Here is a 27,316-nt window from a genome sequence, read left to right as displayed (position 1 = left end):
ATGTAAATGAAGTAGAGTGTATATAAAAGTCACATTTCTTTTTGTAAGAAGTCATTGTGAAGATGATAATAGAAATATTAAAACCCCAAACTTTCACACCAACTGTCTCTAAAATATAGACAGGATATAAAAAATATAAAATAGGAAATTGGCAAAGTAAATCAGATTTTTTTTCTAACTGAAGGGAATTTGTTCACTATAAAAATAAGGATTCTTCCTAGATTCTTAATGAAACAGGAAGAGATAGGTGAAAATGCACTTATTCCAGACCCTTGATTAGGTTTCTCCTTGGTGCATAGCAAGGTATTTAGTGGTTAAGAGTGAAAGTAAGTGTGGAGAAAAAAAAACAGTGAAAAGAAAAGAAAAGAAAAGAAAAGAAAAGAAAAGAAAAGAAAAGAAAAGAAAAGAAAAGAAAAATCCATTCATCATAAAACCAAGTCATCAAAGTCAGCCCAGATTTAAGAGCAAGAGAATTGGACTCCACATCTCAATGGCAGGAAGAGGTAAAAATGTGGCCATCTCCAATTAACCTTAGTGTTTACATCAAAAACAGTGGAAACAATTAGCAAGAGAGCATTTATATGAATCCTGGCAAATACATATAAGTGCTCAAAGTGCAGGCTTTGGCCACAATGTGCTGAGGGAGTATGGAGTCAAAGAGTGAGCCAAGTAAGGAGCTTCAAAGAGCTTCTTGTCCCCTGGGTTGTGTGTTAGAGCATCCCCTAGTCTTTGTTTCCCAATACTATCCTTAGACTTTGAAAGGTTTGTAATTCATGGCAGAGCAACTCCCAAGAGGATGGCGCTAAAATAATTATATAGCCTTCACAATTTTCCACCCTCATCGCCTGTTTTCCCAGAGAAGCACTTTGGAAACTCACTAAATGAAACCAGCTATCCTTTTTTCTTGTTGGTGTTAAGTGTTAACTGGCTAGGGCAGCTGGCCAGTGGCTATCTCCATGCCTGTGTAACTGAGTAACTTGGAGGCTCTTGGCACTTGTGTTAGCCCAGAAACCACATGGGCTCATGGAGAATATCACTGAACAAGGGACAACCCCTTGTTCAAAGAAGCCATCTCCCATCATCACCAGCTGGGCCACAGTTTCTGTGGAAAAAAGCTTAAGAAAGATATTTCCCAGAAGGTGGTGGCAGACAGGCGGCAGACGTTTGCTCCCCAGCTTCACTTCTCTCATCTTCATTTCTATTGCTACCACCACACTTAGTCTCTAAGGAATATATTTCCTCTTTCAAGGTTAAGTATTTTTTCTCTGTACTCTTTTCTTTTTTAAAAAAATTTTATTTATCTATTTGAGAGAGAGAGCGAGCAAGAAAGTGCAAGCGGGGGTGGGGTAGATGGAGAGGGAGAGGGAGAAGCAGAGTTCCTGCTGAGCAGGGAGCCCCGCTGGGGGCCTGATTCCAGAAGCTCGAGATCGTGACCTGAGCTGAAGGCAGACACTTAATCAACTGAACCACCCAGGCCCCCCTTCCTCTGTTCTCTTGAGGTTAGTTGAGATAGGTCAACATTCTGAATACATCTTATTAAAGAACATAAGGAAAGAAGAAATCATCCTAGAGAATATGGATCATATAACAAACCTCACATGCAAACATATAGTCAGTTTTCTGGGCCTCCAGACCAGCCATTACCAGTGGGATACCAACCATCAAGTACTAGAACATGGAGGTAAAAAAATCACCCAGCCATACCCTGCCTTATTCCTGACCCACTTAAAGTCATATGGAGTCATAAAATGGCTGCCACTTAAGCTATTGAGTTTGGGGGTAGTTCATTACATAGCAGTAAATAACCAGAACAACTATCTAATCAACTGTAAGTGCCTAGACACTACTGGATTTTATTTCCTTTATTTTCATTTTAATTGTTCTTTCCCCACAGTTACTAAGATAACTATAGTCTAGCTCCAGAAGGCTGGGTTCAAGCTCCAACCTGCTGTTTTGTTCCTTCCATAACTTATTTTTCTGATTCCCAGGAAATGTGCTTATGTACCACCTAATTTCATTCTCTGGATAAATGTAAAAGACACATTAATGCTAATAATACTTCCTCTTTGATTTGACTTTAACTTCCATGTTGTGTGTTGGCCATTGCTATGTTCATGACCAGTGGCAGGGTTGTGGAGTAGCTAGGTATAGCAGACCCAAGCTACTGGAAACAATGTTTAATTTTTCCGTGACTCACTGAAGACCCATCTTCCCTGGTGCTCTGAATGTTGTAGGCACATGGGGTTTAGCATGGCCACTGGGAGTGAGGGCTCTGGAGTCAGATTACCGTCCCACCTTATTCCAGCTGAATGGTGTTAGAGGCTTAATTTCTCATCTGTAAATGATAATGATAATAATACATATTTCATAGGATTGTTGTATTAAGTGAATAGGTATAGGGTACCTTAGGATAATTCTTGCCACAAAGTCTTAAAAATATTAGTTGTAATGATGATGAATACAGAATGCCCTGAGTATGCTGTAACTAAAGTATATGATATAATAATACCTCTCTGGACATTATGTCAGGGAGGGTCAGAGCTTTTATTCCTCCAGAGAATAGCCATTTATCCTTAATCTTCAGATGTAGATAGTTTCAAATAGTGTATAGCAAACTCTTTGGTGTGAAGGGGATGGGAAGCTAGATGATAAGGAAGGGGAAGAAGGAGGTTGACATTCAGAGTGTTTTGTGCTGAGCCTATGAGTCACACACACACGTGTAACCTTATGGAACTGTGTCAGCAACAATGTGAGGTACATGTGCACCTCTTTTCCTTTTACAGTTGAGGAAATTGAGGTTCAGAAACTTTAAGCAGCTTGCAGGGAGCCCTGGGTGGTGCAGCGGTTTGGCGCCTGCCTTTGGCCCAGGGCACGATCCTGGAGACCTGGGATCGAATCCCACGTCGGGCTCCCGGTGCATGGAGCCTGCATCTCCCTCTGCCTGTGTCTCTGCCTCTCTCTCTCTCTCTCTCTCTCTCTCTGTGACTATCATAAATAAAAAAAAAAATTTAAGCAGCTTGCACAAGTCATGTAACTAGCAATGATGGGGCTAGGATTCTAACCCAGGAGAGTCAGGCTAAAAAATCCTGGTGTTTTTTTTTTTTTTTTTTCCCCCTCCCGACCATACTGAAGTGCAGGTTTCTTTGGTGTAGTGTGGAGAGGATTAGGGCCTGATGTCTATTCTGATCTAGCTGGGAAAAGTATCAAACTTTAAGAATAAAGAGGGTCAGGAGAAACAAAATAAAACAAAACCCCAAACAAAATGAAGCAGGACAAAACACCAAAAGACTCCTGCAAACACACACAGACAATTCTACTTGCATTCTATTCTAGCTTATGCTGGGCTATTGTATGCTCTCTAGCATAGAGAGTAGAATGTAATAGATTTTTGTTGAGTCCACAAAATTTGGAGGATATCTACAGCTTTAAAAAGATGGATTCTGACATGTCTCTTTGTTTAAAATTCATAGTTTCCTTGCCTAAAAATTATATTGACAGCATTGAACCTTAATCTTAGGCAGGAAAGAGTGGTTGGGGTGAGCTAGAAGCCTTACTTTTCTAAGTCTAGGTATTTTTTAAAAGATTTTATTTATTTATTCATGAGAGACACACAGAGAGAGGCAGAGACATAGGAAGAGGGAGAAGCAGGCTCCATGCAAGGAGCCCGATGTGGGATTCGATCCTGCGTCTCCAGGATCACGCCCTGGGCTGAAGACAGTTGCTAAACCACTGAGCCACCCAGGGATCCCAGTCTAGGTATTTTTTTGTTTGAGGGAGTCTTTTGGTGTTTTGTTCTGCTTTGTTTTGTTTATTTTCCTCAACTATAAAGGGAGGAGAGGTATACATAATGCCTCACACTCTTCCTGAGACAATTCCATAAGATTCCAGAGAGCATTTGCCTCTCTCTCTCTCCCTCCTCCAAATTTTACAGCTCTCCTTGGAAGTTTTTCCACTCAGATGTTGTGATCCTATTTTTCTCCTGATTCTACCCAACAAGATCCAAAGCTATTTATTTTTCTGGGAGTGTCCAGAAGCTCCTGACCGTTTTGCTCAGCCTTTGGATATTTTGACAACCTTTACTGCCAGTTAGTTTACCACAGAGGTTTGGTACACCCCCCCACCAATATTGCTGGAAAATGTGACAAGAATAGCCTGGTGTAATCCTAGAGAGTTCATTCACTAGGTCCCTGCATCAGAAGGGAGGTAATGGGGTGGGGGGATATGATGCCTGACAATATTGAGCCCCCAGAAAAATTTAGCTCTTCCTCTTTTCATCTGGTCTATATTCTGCTCCTGGTCACTGGGATCCTGTCTCTTCTTTAGATACCTTCTTTATGGTGGACCCTTCATACAGCTGGAAATCTGCTCTGTCTTCCTCTGTCAGCAGCAGATGGCAGAGGGTGGGACACTGCTTACCTATTATTGAAACACCTAAAACATTCTCCTCTGGACTTTGATTAACAAATGAGAGGACATCTGGAGTAGGGTAAAGAGGATGGGATTTATAATTAGAGAATCTGGGTTTGAATCATGCCTTTTAAAAATTGAATTCTTGACTGTTTCAATAAACCAAGATTCTGTATAGAGTGAAATATATTTTTCACCAACATGTAATCTTACTTGGAATGACCTGGTCTACCTGGCAATTTCCTTTCCAGTTGCCGGTAGCCTAGAGCTACTCTCCCTGCCTCTGTGACCCTTTCCTGGACTCCTTTCAAAATCCTGTTTTCGAACCTGCTTGCTACCGATGATTGGTACTGGTAATATCCATCCTAACAGGAGTAACTTTGCCCAGTAGCCACATGGCAAGCCTTGCCCTGTGCCTTCAACAAGACAGCCATGTTAGATAACAACTCCCCAAGATTAACTACTGAACAAGAAACACATAAGTTTTGGGGTAGCAGATTAGAAATAGGCTAGGGTTGTTACTTAAAATCAAATATCAAATTCTAGGCAGTTACCAGGGATATGTGTGTTGGATAGTATATGGCTTTTTGGCAAGCAACATTAAGCATTCACTTTGTAGCAGATGCCTCTTATGTCCCGCATCACATCCCCTTGGCCCATCTTTGATTTCATCCATAGTTTCAGTGAATAGTTCCGGATGAGTTCCATAACGTCCCACTTCCAGAGCATGCCTAGGGCTTTCTCTGATGTCCTGGCAGCCTCCTCAGCCAGCATGAAAATGCAGCCTGGAAATGAGGCTGATATTCTCAGACACAGACCTTAATCAAATTGGGGAGGAGGCCAGGGAATAAGTGTCCTAGATCCCCATAGCTCAGATAGTCCAGTCTGAGGGCCTTTGGTAGGGGAATCAGGAGGTACTAGCGGAATCAGCACCCTGTTGCTCCCAGTTATGACTTTGCTGATATACTCTCACCTGGGCTTTTTTTCCTTCCTGTCTCTCTACCCTCTCTCCCATTCCTGCTTCTTGGGATCTCCTACTCTGGTAGGCAGAATAATGTTCCCCACATGTCCATGGCCTAATCCCAGGTATCTGTGAATACATTACTTTAATTTATGAATATGGCCAAGTAATTTTATATATTTGATTTTAAGTTAAAGACCCTGGGTTATTCAGAGAGGTCTAAGGTCTCTGAAGGGTCTTTATAAGAGAGAGGCAGGAGACTAAGAGAAAGAGATGTGACAGTGAAAGCAGAGATGTGAGTGATGATTCCATAAGCCAAGGAATGAAGAAGTGGTAAAGGAAAGGGATAGATTCTTTCCTAGATTCTCCAGAAGGAACGCAGCACTACTGACACCTTGATTTTAGCTCCATATATTAGTTTCCTAGGGCTGCTGTAACAAAATATTACAAGCTAGGTGACTTAAAACAATATAAATTCATTGTCTCATTACTCTGGAGGCTGCAAGTACAAGATTGAAGTGTTGACAGGGCCGTGCTCTCTGACAGCTCTAGCGGAGAGCCCTTTCTAGCCTCTTCTAGCTGCTGGCACTGGCAGCCCTTGGTGTTCCTTGGGCTTTACCTGCACTATCCCAGTCACATGGCCATTTGCTCCCTGTGTGCTATCACATGGTCTTCTTTCTGTGCATTCTTTCTGTGTATTCAAATTTCTCTTTATTTATAAAGACAGTCTTTATAATGTTTAGGGTCCACTTGAATGATGCCTTTTCAGCTTGATTACCTCTATAAAGACCCTATTTCTAAATAAGGTCACATTCTAAGGTATTGGGGGTTGTTAGGACTTCAACATATTTTTTGGAGGAGGGCACAATTCAATCCATTATACCCCATAAAACTTACTTCAGACTTCTGACCTTCAGGATTAGAAGATAAATTTGTGTTATTGTAAGTTTCTGAGTTTGCAGTAATTTGTTAGAACAGCAATATAAAACAAATGGACTTCCTAAACTACCTGCACTTGAGCCCTTATCTCTAACTGACTCTGCTTTTGGGCATCCCTGTATACAAGGATTGGGAACCTGGAAACCACATTTCCTACAATTCCATGCCATATATTCTGGAAGCCACTTAAGTTCTGCCTCTGAGATGCATTTTCATGGATTTGAAAAATGGAAGACAGGTAGTTTTTTTCCTCTGGCAGTGATGGCTTCCCCAGACAAAAGACTGCAGCAGCCTTTGGATTCCCCTGATGTTCACCTGTTTCAGGGGTTTGGTAGAGTCAATAATTAGCAGCTATTACTTTAGCTTCCTGGATACTGGATGGTAGCAGTTATCTGACCCTCTGAGGTGGTCCTCCTAATTTTCTTTTTCTTTATAAAATTCTTTTGAGTATTTGACTTTATGGTCTTAACATTTCCAATCAAGGATTTTTTAAACTTATTGAACTATATGAACTTAAAAATTTGTTATTAAAATTGTTTTTTTTTTTAATTTTAGAAGGGGATGGTAGAGGCAGAGGAAGAGGGAGAGAAAGAATCTTAAGCAGGCTCTACACTGGGTGTAGAGCCTGATGAAAGGCTTGATCTCATGACCCTGAGATCATGATCTGAGCTGAAATTAGGAGTCAGATACTTATCCAACTGAGCCACTCAGGCACCCCATATGAACTTTTAAGAATAAACTTAAGGAGATTACCTTTTTATCAATCATAAATGTTGTAAATATTTTCTTTTTTTGCAGTAAGAACATTTAACATGTGATCTAGCCTCTTAAATTTTTAAGTGCGTAATACCTTGTCATTAGCAGTAGGCACTATGTTTTACAGCAGGATCTCTGGAAGTTACTTGTGTCTTATAACTAACTGTAGCTTTGTACCCATTGAATAATAGCTACCATGTTCCCTTTCCCCCAACTCCTGGTAATCACCATTCTGTTATCTATATCCATATGTTTGACAATTTGAGATGCCTCATGTAAGAGGAGTCATGCAGTATTTGTCCTTTTATGACTAACTTCACCTGGCATAATATCTTCCAGGTCCATTTATCTTGTTGCAAATGGTAGGATTTCCTTCTTTTTAAAGGCTAAATAATATTCCATTATAGGTATAGGCCATATTTTCCTTATCATTTATCTGTTGGTAGACATTTGGGTAGTTTCTATATCTTGGTTATTGTACATAATTATGCCACGAATATGGGAACACAGATAGATCCTGATTTTGATTCTTTTGGATATACACCCAGAAGTGGAATTGCTGGGACATGTGGCATTTTCCTTTTTAAATTTTTGAGGAGATTCCATCTGTTTTTCCCACCAACAGTGCACAAGAGTTCTGATTTTCCAATAATGGTTATCTTTTGTTGTTTTGATAATAGGCATCCTAACAGATGTGAGGTAACATTTCATTGTGGTTTTGACTTACATTTCCCTGATGATTATTGGAGTCAAGCATCTTTTAATATACCTGTTGGCCATTTGTATGTCTTCTTTGGAGAAGTGTCTATTCAGGTCCTGGTACCTATTTTAAAATCAGGCTGTTTTTTTGTTTGTTTGTTTGTTTGTTTGTTTGTTTTTTACTATTAAGTTTTAAGAGTTCCCAATATATTTTGGATATTAGTCTCTTTTCAGATGTATGTTTTGTAAATATTTTCTTCCATTCTGTAGGTTGCTTTTTCACTCTGATTATTTCCTTTGCTATACAGAAGCCTTTTGGTTTGATACTGTCCACTTGCTTATTTTTGCTTTTGGTGTCCTACTCAAAAAATCATTGCTGAGACCAATGTTAAGAGGCTTTTTACCTATGTTTACTTCTAGTGGTTTTAAGATTTCAGATCTTACTTGTTAGTCTCTAATCACTTTGAGTCAATTTTGGTATATAGTGGTAAAATAATCCAGTTTAATTTTTTAAAAATATGTGGATATCCAGTTTTCCTAACACCATTTATTGAAGAGGCTATCGTTCCCCCATTGTGTGTCTTTGGCACTCTTGTTGAAGATAATTTTACTGTATAAGAATAGTTTATTTCTGGGATATTTTGTCCCACTGATAAATATATCTATTTTATGACAGTATCATACTGTTTTGATTATTATAGCTTTGTACTATATTTTGAAGTCAGGAAATGTCCTCCAGCTTTGTTTGTCTTGCTCAAAATTACCTTGGATAGTTGGGATCTTTCGTAGTTCCAAATGAATTTTAGGATTGTTTTTTTCTATTTCAGTAGAAAATGTCTAGGATTTTGATAGGAGTTGCATTGAATCTGTAAGTTATTTTGGGTAGTATGGGCATTTTAACAACATCAACTCTTCTAATCCATAAATTGATAGATTCTTATTTATTTGTGATTGTCTTAATTTTTTTATTGGTATTTCATATTTCATACTTTTCTTTTTGGTACTATTATAAATATGAGTGCTTTCTTATTTTTATTTTTAGTTATTCTGTTTTTAGTGTATAGAAATGCAATTGATTTTTTAAAAGATTTATTTATTATATATATGTAATCCTATACATATATATATAGAGAGAGAGAGAGAGACAGAGACAGACAGAGACAGAAAGAGACAGACAGAGAGAGAGCACAGTGAAGGGAGTGAAGGGACTGGGTAAAAGTAGAGGGAGAGAGAATCTGAAACAGACTCTGTGTAAAGCAGAGTCTAACATGGGGCTGGATCACTCAGGACCCTAAGATCACAACTGGAGCCAAAACCAAGAGGCAGACACTTAACCAACTGCATCACCCAGGCACCTCTACAAGTGATTTTTATATGTTGATTTTCAATCCTGCAACTTTACTAAATTTATTTATTATTTCTAATAGTGTTTCATTTTGGGGGATGTCTTCAGAGTTTTCTACATATAAGTTCATGTCATCTTCAAACAGATAATTTGTATTTTTTTTCCAATTTGGATGTCTTTTATTTCTTTTCTTTGCCTATTGCTAGGACTTCCAGTACTATGCTAAATAGAAGTGGCAAGAGTGGGCATCCTTGCTTTGTTCCAGATCTTTCAGATCTTAGATAAAAAGCTATCAGTTTTTCACCATTGAGCATGATGCTACTTGTAGACTTGTATATATGGCCTTTATTGTGTTGAGCTAAGTTCCTTTTATACCTAATTTGTTGAGAGTTGTTATCATGTTATCATGTTTCATGTTATCATGAAAAGGGGTGTTGCATTTTGTCAAATACTTTTTTGGGGGGCATATATTAAAATGATATAATTTTGTCTTTCATTCTGTTAATGTGGTATGTCATATTTATTGCTTTAGTGGCATTTTAAAAAAGATTTTGTTTATTCATGAGAGACACACAGAAAGAGGCAGAGATGTAGGCAGAGGGAGAAACAGGCTCCCCACAGGGGAGCAGTTCTATATCAGGCTATAGAACTCAATCCCAGGACCCTGGGATCACACCCTGAGCCAAAGGCTCCACCACTGAGCCACCTGGGCATACCTATGCTTTAGTGGTATGTTTAACAAACCTTACATTCCAGGATAAATCCCACTTGGTCACAGTGTATGATCCTTTTCATGTGCTATTGAATTTGGTTTGTTAGTATTTGTTGAGGATTTTTGCATCTATGTTTCTCAGGGATATTGGCCTGTAGTTCTCTTTTCTTATGGTGTCTTTGTGTGACGTTGATGTCAGAGTGATGCTGGACTCATAAAATGAGTTTGGGAATATTTCCTCTTATTTTTTGGAAGAGTTGAAGAAGAATTGGTATGAATTCTTAAATGAATGGAAGAATTCACTTTTGGGTTTTTCTTTGTTGGGAGGTTTATGATTACTCTTTCAATCTCAGTATTTGTTCAGGCTTTTGCTTTCTTCTTGATTCAGTCTAGGTAGGTTGTATGCTTCTCGGGATTTTTCCATTTCTTCTAAATTGTCAAATTTTGTTTGTGTACAGTTGTTCACAATAGGATCTTATGAACTTTTTTTATTTCTGTGACAACAGTTATAATGTCTCCTATTTCCTTTTGGATTTTATTTATTCAAATCTTTTCCCCTTTCTCCTTAGTCTAACTAAGGGTTTGTTGATTTTATTTATGTTTTCAAAAATCAATTCTTAGTTTTATCAATTTTTTCTACTGTTTTCCTTATTCTCTATTTCACTTATTTCTGCTCTAATCTTTATCTCCCTTTCTTCTACAAACTTTGGGCTTATTTTGTTCATTTTCTAGTTCCTTGAGGCATAAAGTTAGGTTGCTTATTTGAGATCTTTCCTGGTTTTTTTTTTTAAGATTTTATTTATTTATTCATGAGAGACAGAGGGGGAGAGAGAGAGAGAGTGTGAGAGAGAGAGAGGCAGAGACACAGGCAGAGGGAGAAGCAGGCCCCCTGCAAGGAGCCCGATATGGGACTCGATCCCAGATCCCAGGATCATGCCCTGAGCCAAAGGCAGACACTCAACCACTGAGCTACCCAGGCATTCCTTTCCTATGTTTTTTTTGTTTGTTTTTTTGTTTTTGTTTTTGTTTTTAATGAAGGCATTTATTACTGTTCACTTCCCTTTTAGTACTGCTTTGGCTGTGTCCCATAATTTTTTGCTATGTTGTGTTTTCATTTTCATTTGTCTTGAGTAGCTTTAAATTTCTTTTGATTCCTTCTTTGGCCCAATGGTTGTTTGAAAATGTATTACTTAATTTATTTATTTGAGTTTTTCCGACTTTCTTTGTTATTGCTTGTCCACCCTTTTCTGCTTCTTAGCTGTCCCTGGTGATCTAGCTAGGCCAGATCCTCTGCTATTTTGCATGAGGCAAGACAGAAGTGGACTTCTCAGTAGAGCTCTGGAATACTGGGTAAGTTGTAGGCCAACCTCATTCTCTCCCTCAGTGGAGAAATCCTGGCAGAGGGTATCCTTCTTGGGTCTGCATTGTGCTGGCTTGGGGGAGGGGCCGTGTAGACAAAGTTGTTCGAGGCACACAAGAATGAGTCCTATGATTCTGGGGACCAAGAGGCTTCCGTTTCTGAAGTTTCAAGACGTCCTTCTATAAACTCCGGCTGCCAGGAGGTCAGCTGTATTTGTCAGGTGAACAGGGGTTGTTGTGGATATGATCCAACTCAAGGGAGGCAGGGTCTCTGCTGTGCTGCTCTCTCAGTGTATGGTTGGCTGCTGGGGAGAGTTCACAAGACCTGAGATCATGGGAGCAGGGCATTAGCTTTCCAAACTTTTCTTTTTAATAACAGGACACCTAGGTTAAGAAAAATCGAGCCCGCGAAATACCAACATAGAAAGCATAAAAAGGCAAAACTGCTGTGGTTGAATCCAGGGAATGAGTGGTTTTGATTTGGTCTGCTGTGTAGAAAACAGATCTAATACAAATGCTGGATACCAATTTCTTACTTTGAGGGCTTGGGCACATCACTTTACCCCTTTATTATTATTTTTTCACTTCACCTCTTTAAGCCTCAGTTTACACTTTTGTAAGTGAGTATAGTCATATCTTCTCCTTCTGGAAAGTCATGAGTTTTGGATGTAGCACATGTAAAGCTCTTGGGGTGATCCTTGAAGCAGCAGGAGCTTTAAAAAAGGTAACTCTCATTTATCATTTATTTATTTAAATTCCATTAATTATTATATTGTCATTGTATTTTATTATTTATCTATTATCATGTATTATTATCAGATGATAGGGCAGCTTAGTCCCTAGGCCATCAGGAATACATCACATTTAGTATGATGTCTCAGGGACATCTAGCAGTTAAAATATGCCCCCAACAGTGCTGCGTAACAAATCATACCAAGATCCAGTGGCTAAGGCACCATTCATTTATTTTCCATGGATCTGCATTCAGCTGACCTTGGCTGGACTCTGCTTTGAGGGTCTTTTATCCTGTTTTCAGCACCGGCAGGTTGATTCTCCTGGTACCAGTGGGCTAGCCTGGGTATACTCTCATGGCAATAACAGAGGCACAGGAAGGCAAACCCAATCACCCGAGAAACATTTGATCTTGTTATGCATTAACCTTCCATTTATCCAAACAAGGCACATGCCCGGACCCTAAATTAAGGATCTGGAAAATATACACTCTTTCTTCAGAGTGGGAAGAACTTCAAAGGCACGTGGCAAAGGATATGAATATGGAGTGGGGTGAATGATCATGTCATTAATGTACTATCTTTGGGGATCATCTGGATTCAAGATGTCAGTAAAAGATCTCATGAAGACCTGTGGAAGAGACAGAGATATTCGAAGGGAACAGGAATACTGGGTCAGGGAAGCATTTGGAAAAGGGAGATTCAAGAAGTGTCTGTTGCTCCAGAAAAGACCCACAAGGTGAGGCCAGTTCAAAGGGGGGGGGGGGACTGTTAATGATCTTGAAAGACTATCTAAACAGGCTAGTTAATCCTTTAATAATCAGACTGTGCTGGCTGACCTGTTCCTATCCAGAAGTCAATGGGAAATGCTTATTGTCTGTTTTCTTCATCAAAGGGGGACAAAGAAATCTTTGGCAAATTATAATACTGATTCCTTATTCAGTACTTTCAAGGGGAATTTTTTTTTTTTTTATTTTTTAGAAAGAGAAAGAGAGAGCGCACATGTGGGTATGGAGGAGGAGGAGCAGAGAGAGGAGAGAGAGAATCCCAAGCAGGTTCCACAAACAGCCTGGAGTCCCAGGAGGGGTTCAATACCACAACCCTGAGATCACAACCTGAATCAAAACCAAGAGTCTAATGCTTAACTGACTGAGCTACCCAGGTGCTGCATTTTAAATGCATTTTTAATAAAAATTGTGTGTATTTTTAATACATATTTATGTTTTTACTGTGAAAACTATGTTTGGTGTATTAAGTCACAATAAGCTGTTAGCAAGGGGAAAAGTAGTATTTGCTTCTTTAGGTTGAGTGGTTTGCTAGCACGTGCACATCTATAAAGCCAATGTGCTCTGAATCCACACTTAATTAAACCAAAAAAATTAAGAAAACACAATTATTGATTAACTCAGGGAGCAAGCCCAGTGCACACATCATGCCAAAAAAATATTACCCAGGACCATCTGCACCATTGGTGTGGTTGCAATCACAGAGCAGGCATGAATTGTGAGGATTTGGTAATCAGATTGAGTTGATCAAGGGAAAATTCTGTGATTTCACACTCGCAAAGCCTCTTAAATTAGAATTGTAGTTGGCAATCACACGGCTACTTTGCTTTGCAATCCCCATGCCAGAAGAACTTTTCCTACTTTGATCCAGGACTCAGAGTATCTGATTTGGGAATGCAATCTGCTTACAGGATTTTGTGGCTTTACTTTTATAATAAAAATTAAACCTTATTTTAGCTAGATAAGAAACGTCTTGATAAAACCTTTAGGGATCTTAGAACCCCATTTTTTAGTTTTCTTGACCGTTTTAAGATTCCATAAGTTGCCATAAAATTTGCATTTTCACATCTTGAGTGATTTGTACAGCTTTTATCAGCTAGAGTGGATAGAAATTACCAGAGTACAAATAAATCACATATTAAAGGGGCTTATAGGAAAGTAAACAACACACATGATACAGCACTTAAAACTCTGGAGAGCAAGAGAATGTGCTCATTGGCCAAGGAAACTCACAGCGAGGGACACAAACAACCGTTGGCCAAGAGTGATGGTAGGATATGAGTCACATTTTAGCTCTTTGATGAGAACTATGGGCAGCATTCAGATTGTGAGAAACAAGCAGTGTGTTGTAGTGGACTGAATTTTATATTATATGTTCACATGACATGTAATATAAATATATCTATGTACATTTAAAAATATATATACCTTCTTTTTAATATGTCATGTAAGCTTTTTTTTTTTTTTTAATGAAAGAAAGTTTTTTCAAAGACAAATAATATTTTACCAAACTGTTAGAGTAACTGTATATAGCTTTTCTCTCCTTGGGATACTGCAATCTTGCATTTTCAACTGTCTTTTGTCACCGATCCTAAATTCCTGACTGCTGTCAGTTCAAGAACACTTGTAGATAAGCTTGTAGAAACAATCAGATAAGACCCCTTGTAAGTAGGGCAAGCGAGCTGGGTTGTAAATGATCTGGAACAAAGTCATGAAGAACTGACAGGCTCACGTTATGTTTGGGAATGACTTTAGGGGAGGAGGATTTACAGGGAGAGAGGAATGGTCATGACTTCCTGACACACAGATCTGCACAGGAGGTACCTTATCTACTGGTAAACAAAAATATGTCTCTGTCCCTTTAAAAAAATCTTTTCCTTTTTAAAAAAATTTTGTTTGCTTATTTTTTTTTTGTTTGCTTATTGGTTAAAAACAGTCATGTCAGAAAGCTATGGAGAGAATTTAAAATGAAAGCAATTAGCAAACAGGCTGCCGCAAATTGTTTAGATTCTTTCCTTCTAATTTACTATTGGGCTTCTCTTTTTTTGAAGGAATTCAAATGTGAATGAGTGTATTTGTGTTTGCTAATAGTTGGAGAGCTATGAGCAGGGATTTGGGAAGCTTTCTGGACTCAATTCCCAGCTCTGCCTCCACTTTGCAAAGTAGTAGTTACCCTTAGCTTATCTAAACACAGGGTTTAGAATCCACACGCTGCATTCTGCTTTTATGCAAGTAAGTCATTAGGAACCTTCTGGAAGAGTAACCCAGTGTGACCATTCCTTCCACTGCTCTCTTGCTTTGTTTCTGGCACTTTGTATCTCTGAGCCACAGGTGCATGGACCACTGAGGGCCTTGGGCTGCAGCACAGACCTGGGATAGCATCCCTGCAGGGATCTCATTTTATACCTCTGTTCCTTTGGTTTTGGAGTAAACCATTACTTTGAAAAATTTGAGTTCCATCTTAGTGGAATCAAGGAGAAAGGTCTGTGGCTCAGAAGTCTGGAGAACACGGAGGAATTCAGTAAAAGTTCTGGAAGGACTTGCCTTCCGGCTTCCTGGCTTGGAATGGGACAGATGGGAAGATGAATGAGTGGGCCTTACAGGGAGTGAGCAGTGATGGGGAGAGCCAAGCGAGCTGACCCTTCCTCCCAGGAAGGTTCCCTGTAGGGTGGTAGTTGAATGATGATCATTTAATATTGGTATAAAAAAGGAAGAAGCCATTCTTCTTCAGATCTTTTTCCTGGAGCTGGTTTCATGGAAAAAATAAGGCAGCTTGTGATATTTCTGTGTTGGAGCAGATTCATTCAGGCTCACTGAGGCAAGCTGCAGAGACTTTAGGGACAATCATGTTTGCTGCATTGCCTGATAAAACTCTGAATTCATTCTGTATCTGTCCATGCCTCTCTTCTGGATTGTTGATAACGTACAATATTTAAAAAGTAAAAAAACCCCACTATTTCCATACAAATAGTTAAGCATGCATCAAAGATTTAGCTAATTAACGAAGGTACCAGCAGGATGACAAAGCAGATACAAAGGCAGAGAAGAGAGGCTGATAGTCCCATCTAGGTGCTTATCCACACCTGTGTCTACTACATATACATATATGTAGTGAGTGGGAAAAAGATCACTGGCATAGGACTATGCAAAATTAATACAAAACTGGGGAATATCATGCAGGACAATGAGCTATAACTTTGGAATTTGTGGTTTGCACCAGACAAATTGTCATTTATTCAGTCTACAGGTTGACATGTAACTTTACCCAGTCTGGGACTTTATCATAGTAAATGGGGAGTGGATGTTTCAGGTCCCAGGGCAGGGCTGGCAACCAGCCCGGGGCTGCTCTGTGTAGCCTGTGGTCACAGCCAGGCCCTTTCATTTAGCCTTGTCTCTCTGGCTGCTTTCACACTACTGTGGCCAGCTGAGGAGTTGTGACAGAGACCACATGGCCTGCAAAGCTGAAGATATTTATTGCTTGGCTCTATACAGAGTAAAGTTTTATGACTCTTGGTCTAGAAACTGAGTCAGCCAATCCTAACATACGCTTCCTAAAAAATGCTCTCAGGGCGCCTGGGTGGCTTAAGTCAGTTGAGCCTCTGATTCTTCCTTCAGCTCAGGTCATGATCTCAGTGTCGTGGGATCAAGCCCCAAGTTGGGCTCTGTGCTCAATGGGGAGTCTGCTTCTCCCTCTCCCTCTGCCTGCTACTCTCCCTGCTTGTGCCCCCCTTTCTCTCTCTGGAAATAAATACATAAAATCTTTTTAATAAGTGACAGAAATGGTCTAGAATGAGTCTGAACAGTGTTCTGGCTGATTGCTCTTATTCAAGATTTGTTCATTAAGGAGGCACGTGATGTGATGAGCACTGGGTGTTATGTTGTATGCTGGCAAATTGAATTTAAATTAAAAAAACCCAGAAAAGTGTACTAAGAATTTCATAACAGTGACAGTAGAGCATTAAACAAAATGAAGTATGCCACTGCCCTGTGTGTATAAGCACGGCAGTGCCCTGGTCACACTCACTGGAATGATCTCTCTGTTGTGTTCACCTTTGCATCCCAAGCACATAGCAGATCTGATACATGGTAGGCCATGGACAGATACATTTGTGGAATGTTATTCATTATTTAGCAGAGCCTGTAAAAAAAGTGACTCTTTTGAAAGTTTCATTTTTGAAAATTCTATTTGTTTCCAAAACCACATGTATTGCACAAAATCTTTGTAGGTACACATTTAAATTATGAGTAAGTATAGTGTGTGTTCAGCATATTAGTTCACTTTCCAATAAATGTTCACTTTCTTCATTTTTTTTTTCCTTTTGCTCCTTGGACTGGATAATGTCAATGGCCCCAGTTGGTTGCTTCTTTCCTCTGCCTGCTCAGATCTGCTGTTCAACACCTCTGTAACGGCTGCTTTTCTGCGTGAGGCAGGCTCTTCATGCCCTCATAATGCTTCTGGTTGTGTTTCTTGTGTCTTCAGGGTCATGGTCTTGTGAGTGCCTTGGCTAGACACAGCTACTTCTTCTGGGCCTTTCTGTCTGGGCCTGCTCGCTGCCCTGCCCCCACACACCACAGGCTGCCACTCGGTTCCTGCCCTGCTTCTGCCAGAAGTTGCCCCTTCTCCTGGTATAGGTAACTCCGACTTTCTGGTAGGATGGCAGTCTGTGGAAAGTGGGGAAAGGAGATGCAACTTTCTTCCCGTCATATTTGTTAGAGAATATCAAAGCTCTGTGTGTGTCTCTTGTCTTCATGACTTAGAGTGCTTGGTGGAGTGGCATTTGCAGTGTTTACTTTTGCTGACTTTCCCTTTGCAGCCACACACTCACCCACTACATACATTTCATACATAGATTAACATCTGGAGACACATCTTTTGTAACAATGCTAGGCTTTTCTGCCAGCCCAAACTTGTCTCAATATCCTTTTCTTATGAGTTCTTTCTCACAAAACTTTTTAGGCCTTCATAGAATAGAATTTTCTGGAAGGCCACGCCCTGCTGGCTTATCAGACAGGTTCAGACAGCTCTTCCCCAGCACAAAAAAAAGCTGACTATCCCTTCTTGGTCCTTCCATCCACCTCAGCAGCCTGAACATCTAAGGCCATACCTTGCTTTCTCTTACTTTCCATCAGACTTTATTCAGACCATCTGGGAGCATCATTGACTCATTTAGTACAGCAGAGAGTATAATTACATGTATTGTAATTAACTCAAATTATTTAGCATATTTTAATGTATTCAAGGTTTCATATGGTTGTTATGTTTGCTCAGAAACCATATTTAGGATCATAGTATATCTGTGTATGCATATTTATCATGTCCTGACGGGTCATATTGGCCAGAAGAAGAGGGAACAGTAGATCATGTTTAGACAAACATTTGGTTCCAGGCCATAAACTACACAGTTGCAAGGGGGAAAAAATGCCCACAAATATGTACAAATAGGTTATGAGTTTTAATCCGTGATGATTAATCTATAGATTTTACATTTAAAAAGTAAAAAAGACCTCATATCCAAAAGAAACTTTAGTTAAAACCTCTGACAGGCTTTTCAAAAGACTTTTGAAAAGAAAAGTTAATAATTCTATCTTAAAGCCAACCCTACTAACAGTATTTATATAGCATTTAGCATGTGCCAGGCACTGTTTTAAGTGCACTGCAAATATAAACTCATTGAAATCACAGAACAGCCCTGTGATATAGGTGCTTTTTTTTTTTTTTTTTTTTTTTTTTTTTTGATATAGGTGCTTTTAGGTATTGTTCCCTATGTCACATCTAGACGGGCTCTCCTGCTCTTTTGCAAATATGACCTTTTGTTTAGAGAAACAGGCCATGACATTTATTTTCCATTTAAAATATATGTTTAATTTCAAAATATGTCTGTGGGTCATGATTTTATCCATCAATGATCGGTAAATTAATGTGGTATTTTTCTAGTCATGATTTGCAAACCAAAGGATTATTTACATAATGGTTCTCATAAGTTTCTTAGTAAATCTAAAAGGTTTATGAAATAATTTTATATTTGTCTTAGAGAAGAACAAATATCAGGATAATCTTTTTTTTTTCAGATTAACTGAGCTAATGAAGAGAGTCGACATCAATTAAATAAGCAACTGCAAAGAGAGCAGAATGCACAGTGACTTTCAATTAGTTGACCTCTCAAAACTTGTTTATACATACTGGCCAGCTGAAAGACGCAAGCCATCTCATGTATTCATACATTATTCATATGCATCATTCCTTTTATATAGTTAATGGCATGCATATAGCCTGGATTTTCTGGTTTGCTAACTATTCTGCCCTCATAAATAAACCTGTGATTGTTAAACCACATGCCCTGATTTTTGTTTCAGAAGCCGTGACCACTATATGATAGAACAAGTGTCCATACACACTATTAGGTGTCAGCACAATTGAAGCAAACTAGAAACATTTTCCCCAGTAATCATTAAGTTGCACTAATTTTTTATTATTTATTTATTTATTAAAAATATTTTATTTATTTATTCATGAGAGACACATGAGAGTCACAGAGACATAGGCAGATGGAGAAGCAAGCTCCCTGTAGGGACTCAATCACAGGACCCGAGGATCACACCCTGAGCTGAAGGTAGATGCTCAACCACTGAGCCACCTAGGCGCCCCTGCACAATTTTTTTAAAATGTGAAACATGAAACAAAATCTCCTTTGAAGCCTAAGCCACAATATGCAAAATATTTAGGATCAATGTTTCTGACATAGGACCCAAAGGGGTGCTGAAGGTGTCCTCTGGGGAAGATAGATGGACAAGGGGCATGAGAGATGAGTGGTGTGTGCTTCACAAGTCTGAAGTTTCTCGAAAATTCAGGCAGCATGTACAGGGATGCCTTTGTTTTTAAATGAAAATTTGGCCCCTTTTGCAGATTTACTTCTTATCTTTTTGGATGGCAAATATCTTTGGCAATTCCACAAATATGTCTTCTGCAAGATGAAACATTAAAGTGCCACAAAGAACAAAAACAAGCACAGGACCAGATACATTCTAGAAGCATGTATCATTGGGGCACATTCATTTTCATCTCTGTTCACCTGGTAAGCCAGGTGTTATAAACATATTTACCTCTTTACATATTACCAAGAGTAGAGGGTAAATGTTGGATGGAGGGGTGTTGGGGAGGCAGGTGGAGATGGGTTTGGGTTCTGACTCCACCAGGTCATCAGCCTTAGTTCACCCGGTCACCTGCATGTCATTTAACCATCCAGAAATAGCTGAGAGGAGGACAGTTAGGAACCAGGGAGCAGACCCCTTGAGCGCTTTCCCTTAGAGCAGGCTTTGTCAGCAACCTTAAGCTAGTAGGTGAATGTGGTCATTGTTAAGCCCCAATGCATTCCTTACATTTGGAAGCTGGGAGACTGGGAGCCCCAGGGAGAGTAATTGACCAATGCAGAGTACTTCCAACGTGCTAGGTACTGTTCTGAGTGTCTTACATAGACCAGTCCCTGGCAACAGGCTATTAAGGGAAGGACTATTTTCATCATCTTTGTTTTACAGATCAGGAAATGGAAACACCTGTGGCAAAATAATTTGCCTGTAGCTCTGCAGCTAAGGTGAGAGTGGGTATTGGAACACACAAAAGTCTGGCTTCAGCACTGGTGATAAACATCTTGTATCTCAGAGAAGGATCCTAAGGGGTGATGCTTCTCTGGGCCCCACCTGCCAGGGGGTCCCAGAACACCTTCTTATAGGAACTGACAGTGGCCTCAAGTATTGTTAGTGGAACTGAGAAGATGTCTATTGGATGTCTGCACAGAGTTGCTGTACAGTGAAGATGAGAAGAGGAAACAGTTCTTGAGTCATCATGAGATATCTTGAGAGATGTTAAAGTTCACAGGATGGATTAAATTCTGTAGCAAAGCCTAGAAGTTTCTAAGCCTAGAATTTCTTCACCTAGTTAAACTATAGTTTCTTCTTTTTATAGTCTTAGTATAAATTGCCTTTGGTATTTTCCAATCCCTAAAGGAAAAAAATGCTCATTGTTAAAAAAAGAAAGGCGGGGGAATAATCAGAAAAACATAAAGAAGAAAAAGAGAATTCCCTTTAATCTACCACTGAGAGAACACAGCTTTGAAAATTTCATTGTTTATCCCCTTGGACGCCCCATCCATAGATTTATAGGCATATACAAATATACAGACTAAAGTTTTGGGGAAAATGGGCCAGACTATATAAATATATATAAATCCTGTTTCCCTCCATGTTTTCATTTAATTCAATGTGGACCTGTGTGCATGTCAGTAGATCTGGTTTCACCTCTTTATGATTGAAAAATCATTGCAAAGTGCTTCATCATCTGTATGTTTCACAATTTACTTAAAAATTCCACTACTGAATGACACATAACTTGATTTATTTACTGATTTTGATTTATTGCTATTTATGATTTGATTTATTGCTATTTGTATTTTGATTTATTGCTATTACAAACAAGCCTGGGAGAGTTAAAGGCAAATCTCTGTATATGTGACCCTTGAACAATATGGGTTTGAATTGCACGGGTCCATTAATAGGCAGATTATTTTTTGATAAAAAGTGTTGAGTGCTGTATATGTATTTTCTCATCCTTATGGCTTTCTCCATAACATTTTTTTTCTCTAGCTTACTGTGCTGTAAGAATATAGTCTACAAAATACATGTTAATTGACTATGTTATCAGTAAGGCTTTTGGTCAACAGTAGGCTATCAGTTAAGTTTTTGGGGAATCAAAATTATATGTGGATTTTTGACCACATGGAAATCATGCAAACAACTAACCCCTGTGTTGTTCAAGAGTCAACTGTACTTCTGTTTGATCAATCATTTCCTCAGAGTTAATTCCTAAAAATAAAAATCTTTAATCAAAGAATAGGTCCATTTTTAAGGATTTTAGTGTATTGTGTCAATTTCCACCCCGCTCCCTCTCCTAAACCCCTGGAAATTGCATTTTTTTACTCTCTCCAGCCTGGTAAGATACTTCCTCATGTAGTTGTCAACACTGGGTTCAGTAATGCTGGCTATTCACTTGAATTCTTACCAATGCGATAAGTAAAATGAATAAATGAACAAATAAAATGGTATTTTATTGTTTTAATATGCATTTCCTTGTTTAATACTAAGTTGCACTTTTTTCTTAAGTTTGTTTACTAGTCACTTGTATTTCCTCCTTTTGGAAGTGACTGATCATGCCCATTTCCCATTTTCCTTTTGATTTTGGATATATGCTTCTTATATATTTTAAAGATTTAAAAATTTTTTTTAATTTTCAAAATTTATTCATTTGAGTGAAGTAAGTCAATCGGAGAAGGACAATCATTATATGGCTTCACTCATATGCGGAATATAAAAAATAGTGAAAGGAATTATAGGGGAAAGGAGAGAAAATGAGTAGGAAAAATCAGAGAGGGTGACAAAACATGAGAGATTGCTAACTTTGGGAAATGAACAACGGGTAGTGGAAGGGGAGGTGGATGGGGGGATGGGGTGACTGGGTGTTGGGCACTGACAGGGGCACTTGATGGGGTGAGCACTGGGTGTTATACTATATGTTGTCAAATTGAACTCCAATAAAAAAATATACAAAAAAAAAAAGACAGAGAGACAGAAAGTGCATAAGCGAGCAAGAGCATGAGCAGGGGGAAGGGTCAGAAGTAGAGAGAGAAAAGCAGACTCCCCACCCCCAAGAGTTCCTGATAAGAGGCTTGATCCCGTGAGCTGAAGGCAGATGCTTAACCGACTGAGCCACTCAGGTCTCCTCAGCGTTTTAAATATTAAGAATATGAACTTTTTGTCATAGATTATGTTAAAACTGTTTTTCCTATTTGTTGTCTTACACTTATTTATGATTTTTCTAACCACACAAATATTAGCAATGTGTCAATCTTTCCCTTTAGTTTCTGCATTTGATCACAAGCTTATGAAGATCTTCTAAGATTATAAAACTATTTACCTATATTAACTTTACCTTAAAATTTTAATCTACCCAGAATTTATTTTGGTACATGATATAAATGACTGATCTAGCTAGTCTGGTTATTTTTTTTCACTAGTTAATCTAAATCTTTTTGTGCTTTGGAAATGTTTAATTTTTTTAAGTGAGGGTGAAAAAATCAAGATGTTGTAATTTCCAGGCAAAAATGTAGTCAAGAAAAAAAAAAAAAAAATGAAGTCAAGGACCATTGCTATTTTCCCATTGGCAGTGCTGAATTCCTGAACTGTCCATCCTGTTCTTGTCTGCTTTGTCACCAAAGCCACCTACCTCTAAAACCTGAAATGGATTTCTCCTTTGATCATAGCCTTGATGTGGGCCATGGGAACATCATGCTCTACCTAACAATTAAATTGATAGTCCCTGGAACCAGTGAAAAAATGAAGAGAGCAAAAAATCTTTCTTCCTGAGTCTCATAGCAATGAAGCAACCAAACAGAAAACTGGCCCAAACCCAAGTTGAAAAGCCTTGTGGGAAGGAGAGCCAAGCAGGCTAAAGAGAATGAGGCTATCTCTGTGCCATATCACTGCATACACCTCATTAACTATCATGGCCGCAGGTTGGGTGGATCTCAGCTTGTCCTGCAGCCTGTATTAAGTTCAGGATGTTTGGAAATACCAAACTTGGAAGAAGATCACACAAACCCCTGCCTGAGGTAATGGAGTGGCAACCCTTGTTAGGGAATTCTTTCTCATAGCTAGCTGACTTAAGCTCATTGAATTTAGTTGGGTCCCCTCTGAAAACCAGTGCCTGTAGTTTTCTCTGCACCGTGGGCTATGAGGTATCAGATATTGCCTTCTACGTTTCTCATCTTTCTCAAGAGAAGTTCTCTTTATTTGGATCAAATGACCTCATGATCTGAAGTGATTAACAAAAATTAATTTGAGAGGGACACAGGATGTGGCACCGGACTTTCCAGAGGCCCTGGCAAAACCTGTTCATTTTTTTTTTTTCTGAATAGAGGATAACTGAAAACATAAAACGTGCCCTTCTTTTTCTCGTCTCTGTTTAACAAATAGAACCTTGTTGATTAATTAAATTCTTTCTAAATTCCATTGGAAAAACATGTATATTTATCTCTACTTGGTATTCATTTATGCAGCTATCAATTCAAGCGATGTTTATTGAGCACGTATTATGTGAAAGGACAGAAACAGGATTTGAGTCTGCCAGGTATTGTGTGCTTTTAAGCTACTTCCTCATGTAATCTGCATGAGAATTTTGTGAGAGAGTTTTACTGTGCCCATGTGATGCGTGGAGTGACCAAGGCCCAGAGAGATTGAGTGGTTTGTCCAAGGACACTCAACAGGCATGTGCTGAACCCGATTTAAATGTATGTCTCTCAGAGTTCATGGCCCATCTGTTCTTCCTACTCTAGCAGTGACTCGTCTTTTGAAAATTATCTTATTTCTAATTTAATTGCTTTATTGGAGAACATGACCTATGTGATAGCTATTCTTTGAATTTGTTGAGACTTTCTCCATGACCTAGAATGTGGTCTGTTTCTATAAATATTCCATGTTTACTTGAAGAGATGGTGTGTTCTCTGCTAGTACAAGGTTCCATATATCTATTAGATCAAGCTTGCTAATGTGGTTGCTTAAATCTTCCATATCATTACTAATCTTTGGTCTGCTTGATCTATCAGTTCCTATTAGAAATGTGGAAATCTCCCACCATGGTTGTGTATTTGCCAAATTCTTCTTGTCATCTTTCTTTGTATTGTTTTGCTTTATATGTATTTTTGGCTCTGCTCTTAGTTGCATGCAAATTCATGATTTTTATATTTTCCAGATAGATTGTTCTAGTCACTATATGTGGGATTCCAAATCATCTCTCTTAATGCTTTTTCCCTTAGCTTCTATTTATCTAATCCAAGTATTGGTATACTATCTTTATTTTGGCTAGATGTTTGACATTTGTTTCTGTCTATGGTGATATATAGATACATGCAAAATGAGATGATAAAAAGAAAAAAATGAGTAATATCATATAAATATTATAAATGCAGATTTAATAAAAATTTATGAATATATAATATGCAATGTGTAATATATATGTTTTCCATCACTTCATTTTATGCCTTCCTGTGTAGTTTGATCTTAGGTATGCTTTTTTATAACCAGCACAGATGTTTTATTTTTAATGCATTCAGACAAATGCTGTCTTTCAATAGCAATTTCATTGTGAGCACTGTTGGGCTGGACTTCATTTTTGCCACCTTATTTCATGCTCTTTGCCATGCCTTTATTTTGTTCCTTTTGCCTCCTTCCCTGCATCTGATGGGCTGATAAACTTTCCTACCTTCACCTTTGACTTGTCTGCTGGTTTAGAAGCTAAAGATTGCATTTCCCATCTTTGAGCCATTACCCTTAACATTTGGACGTACATCCAACAGTAGAGCTTTAATAATGTGGCGGGTTTTGTCCTCTTTCTATCCACCAGTGGTGACATGAACGTGTGCTGGAACAGCTCAGGGACTGTCAATCTGTGTTGGTATTTTGTCTGGAATTGTGGTTTTCCCTTCTGTACCGTGTCTATCCGCACATCTGTCTATTTCAAGGTCCATGTCTCTGTTTACCTATTGATTTTTCTCTCCCTTTACTTGTCCACTCTTTTGCTCCAGCTCCATTTCTACTCAAAGGTTTGTACTTCTGTTTCTGGTCCACAGACATGTTCATCTTGTGTTGGTTTCTGGCTGTTACTTGTTTGCTTTACTTAAAAAAAAAGAAATCTACCCCTGTTATGTATTGGGAGTCACAAAGGTGTGTCAGAAGTGGAAGTAACAGAGCTTTCGCAGCCAGGATTCCCCAGCATAGAGTCTGCTGGTCTTTGGAGGAGCCCTTTGATTGAAAGATGAAAGTCTTCTGTTATTTTTCTTCTGTGTGAACGACTCCTGATTCTATAGTTCTTCATTTTCACCTATGACCGTGGGCTATTTACTGTCAGGGAAGTCCTTAGCACAAACCACAGCATTATAAAAATTACAACAAGATGCCCAGTAGCTGCAGCCCTGCAGCTTGCAAGAGGAGGTCAGATTGCATTTCGGTCTATGCTCACCCCTCCGGCAAGTGCCTTTGTGCAGTGCATAGACCGAATGCCTCCATACGGTGGTTCTGTTCCTAATAAGTGAATCATTAAGGGTTACTAATACTTTTAATAGCGTTTGTAAACCACAATCACCATGTCATTAGAAGTTACTAATGTCATTTTCAGAATTCTTACCCCAAAGCCTGGTTGCTATGCATTTAACTAGAGTTTTTCCTATTCCCATGCATGCACTGATCGTCAAAATTCTCTTGGTGCTTGGGCCCTGGTCAGAGAAGTTTGATATTTCTTGCAGTAGATTATACTCCATGTTTTAGGCAGGACTGTGGAGGGATCTCTGATCTTTTATCATAACTTTTATCCCTTTATATTAGACCCTAAAAGTGAATCTAGGTAGAAGCATTAGAATAACCTCAATATTTTAATGGAAGCTAATTATAATCATAATAACCAGAGCACAATCACATAGGAACAGAAATGCACCAATAAGTGTCTAACAATAGGCTTTCTGAAAAGAAAAGCCTTGATTTCTCGTATTTTTCCAATTTCAGTAGTACAAATACTTCCAATATGGCAGATTTAAGGCTATCACTGCATTGGTATCACTGAATATGGAGCTGGGAAGAGACACATGTAACATTGTCTCCAGCACCCCACTGGATCATATTATGATCATCACATAAAAGAGGTCATTGATATTTGTATTGTAATTTTTAGTGATAATTTTGAAACCAGATTATCAAAGTTCAAAGAATAATCAGTCTAAACAAGTATCCAGCTTGGAAACAATGGCCACCAACTTAGTCTTATGTGGAGAATGGATGAGTCCCAGAGAGTCAGTAGCTGCAGAAGACAGCAGATCTGAGGGTGAGGTGACAAAGCCTGTCTGTAAATTCTTTTATCTGCAGCTCATAAAGAAGAATGGCTCCAACTCTAGAGATGCTCTTTTGAAGAGGACATCTAAATCATATTTAGAAAATTGCAAGTGATTTTCTTTTCATTTTTTAAAAAAAGTTTATTTATTCATGAGAGACACACAGAGAGGCAGAGACACAGGCAGAGGGAGAAGCAGGTTCCCTGCAGGGAGCCCGACGTGGGACTGGATCCCAGGACCCTGGGAACACAACCTTAGCCAAAGGCAGAAGCTCAACCACTGAACCACCCAGGTGCCCACAAGCGATTTTCAAAGATATTATTGTAGGCACTTGCATATTTTTCATTTTTCCAATGTGCAGTGTCCTTTGTTCATTGGAATTTGGGGTATCTTTGCTTTGGTTATCTTACCTCCACCTGACATTTGTTTGCCTTTCCAGAGCTGATCTGCAACCAAGTATATTCTATTTTTATGATTCATATATTTGCTATCACACTTGGTCTCATAATCTGGTATAATACTTTGGCACTCATGGCTACCTTAATTCATCAATGTATTCCTTTTGGAGTTATGGTGGAATGATAAGTTTCACTTTTTCTTTTCATTTGAGAATGTCAGAGCATTTTCCTGAATTGAACTGAACTGAACATTGATATTATTGACAGTATATGGTGTTACTTAGCAAAGTGGCAGACTG

At 38.8% G+C, this 27,316-nt stretch overlaps 1 long non-coding RNA gene across 6 annotated transcripts in view; it reads left to right on the top strand.

The window, feature by feature from the left end:
* Positions 1 to 23,126: 23,126 nt before the first annotated feature.
* The window catches only part of LOC140638688 (uncharacterized), a 48,821-nt gene continuing 44,631 nt past the window's right edge, over positions 23,127 to 27,316 (top strand). The window contains exon 1 of one of the 6 annotated variants that reach the window (XR_012035695.1): positions 23,127 to 23,352. This is a non-coding gene — a long non-coding RNA (uncharacterized lncRNA). The remainder of the gene's footprint in view (positions 23,353 to 27,316) is intronic. The other 5 variants (XR_012035693.1, XR_012035690.1, XR_012035692.1 and 2 more) reach the window with 5 other exon arrangements.

This window comes from Canis lupus, chromosome 1, assembly GCF_048164855.1.
Source record: "Canis lupus baileyi chromosome 1, mCanLup2.hap1, whole genome shotgun sequence".
NCBI classification, from domain to species: Eukaryota; Metazoa; Chordata; class Mammalia; order Carnivora; family Canidae; genus Canis; species Canis lupus.
Note: the sequence above shows the minus strand (reverse complement) of the source record. Positions and strands in the feature narration are given on the sequence as shown.